Source organism: Castor canadensis, chromosome 5, assembly GCF_047511655.1.
Source record: "Castor canadensis chromosome 5, mCasCan1.hap1v2, whole genome shotgun sequence".
In the NCBI taxonomy this organism is placed as follows: domain Eukaryota; kingdom Metazoa; phylum Chordata; class Mammalia; order Rodentia; family Castoridae; genus Castor; species Castor canadensis.
The window spans coordinates 155053583-155055867 of NC_133390.1; positions in this window are offsets into that span (position 1 = coordinate 155053583).

The following is a 2285-nucleotide window of genomic DNA, read 5'->3' on the forward strand; positions in this document are numbered from 1 at the left end:
AGAGCAGGATGCTCTTGGGTAGGAGGAGCAATTTGGCTCTGAAAGGGTTAAAACTCCAACCAGCTGCTCCCAGTCCTGGTGATAAGGTTGGAGGAAACACAGTCCAGGTCCCCAGCCCTGTCACAAGCGAATTTATGAGGTGCTGGACGCTCCGGATCAAAGAGTAGGGGCTCCCCCCAGGCTGCAGCAGGAAACATTCAGGGGCAGTGGCCAGAAGGGGCTCAGGACCCTCTATACAGAGAAAGAGCAGAGAGAAAACAAGAGAGCCAGGCAGTGGGATACCGCCCCCCTCCTCCGCCCCACCCTGCCACCGCCACCGCCACCGGGCAGCAGGAGAGGTGAAGAGGGAGGGAGAGAAGGGAGAGGCCGAGGCGAGCCAGGTGGACAAAGCTCATGGTGGCAAAAGTGGGGTGATAAAGAAATGAGTGGGGGGACCAGGCAGGCGGGACAGTAAAACAGACCAAGCGAGAAGTGGTTCTTGTGGGCGGGGTGCTGCCGAGGGTACCCCGGGGTCGGAGCGCGAGTACCTGCGTGCGTGCGCGCGTGTCCCTGCGGAGGACGGGCGGCGGGTGTGTGTCCGTGAGTCGGGCAGTGTGCGGGCAGGAGCCACGCGGGAGGGCGGGCGCGGACCCACGGAGCCCCGGCGACCCCCGCCCAGCCGCGCGCCGGCCCCGCGCGGGTTAACGCGCCGCCCCGTCCGGCTCCGCCCTGCCAGGGCAGAGCCCCGCTCGCCGCCGCCCTCACTCGACCTGCGGCGGCCCCTAGGCGCACGGCGGGTCCCTGGCGGCCGGAGCGACCCCCGCGCCGACGCCCGGCCGTCGGGCCGCCCGGGGAGCCCCGCGCACCAGCCGGCACCAGGCTGCCCAGATGCGGGCGCCACTCTGCCTGCTGCTGCTGGTCGCCCACGCGGTGGACATGCTCGCCCTGAACCGAAGGAAGAAGCAAGGTAGGGCACGCCGGGCAGGGTGGCCGGGCCGGCACTGCGGGCGACCTGGCGTGGCCCTTGCGGCATCTGCCTGGTGCCCGGTGCCTGGGCTATTGGCTCAGGGGCAGCCCCACTTTACAGATGGGGAGACTGAGCCTCCAGGGCACTAAAAGGGAACCGTTGAGTAAGCCAGACCATGGAGGCTCTTTATGCAGGCAAGTGGCTAGCAGGGTGCTCTCACTGTCCCTAGCCCAGAGAGGGACTCTATGCAGACACAAGAAGCCTCCAGAGTCAGCCATGGCGCGGGGTGGGGGTGGGGGGGGGGAATGGACTAGGAGACAGAGTTAGTGGCTTCGAAGCCAACATCCATGCTGACCAAGAGCCCTGGTCTGGGAGTCCACAAGCCCCAGCCAAGTCACTGCCTCTGACTTATGGTGTCACCTCCCAGAAGACAGGGATCCTGGGTGGGCCCCCCCTCTGATGAGCTCAGCCAGACCTGAGACCTGATCAAGTTCACTTATTCTGTGGATAACCTGGAAGAAGTTCATCCCCTCCTGGAGCCTCAACTTTTTCCATCCGGACCTCCTACAGCTACTAGGAGAATGAACCAAGGTTCAGGTTGTAATTATACAGAGAGTCCCCTCCACCCCAGAGCCTATGCTACCATCCCTCACACTCACACAGGAGGTGGATCTGAGGCCGCCTTTGCAGAGCCACACTTGGCAGAGCTGATGCGGCCAAACAGGGTGAATAGACCAGAAAGTCCCATGCCTGAGTCGGTGCCAGTCTGCAAATCAACAGCCAGATACCAGCCAGTGCACGAATCCTCACTCCATCCATGGGACCCTGGGGTCATGCATTCTACAAAGCAGGGACCCACTATGGGGCTGGTTAGGTAGCTGAGTTGTCCAGCAGGTGTGTGGAAGAGTCCTGCTTTCTGTCTTTTCAGCTTTGGGGTTGGTTCTGAGAGAGAGAGAGAATATGAATATTTTTCGGTATGTGCGTGATGAGCCCTGCATAGACACCATCGCTCTTGGGATGGAGCAGGAAACAGAGAGGGGCTGTGGGAGAGCTGTGAGGTGAGATGGGGTGGGGGTCCGACCCCAAAGGAATGCAGAGGCAGTCTGCACTTGGGAGCTTTTCTCTGTGAATGGCCTTTGTTCAGGGGATCAGAGCACAGGTTCTGGAATCAGCCAACCTGAATTCAAAAACCTGCGTGACCATGGAGAGGTTACAATTCCTGGTTTACCCATCTGAGGGTCCTTTCAAAGGTCTCTAAGATTCTTCTCAGCTCTAAAAAAAGATCTTAAAAAACTTTCTCTTCGTAAATGATAGTCCTAAGTATTTATCCCATCAGGAA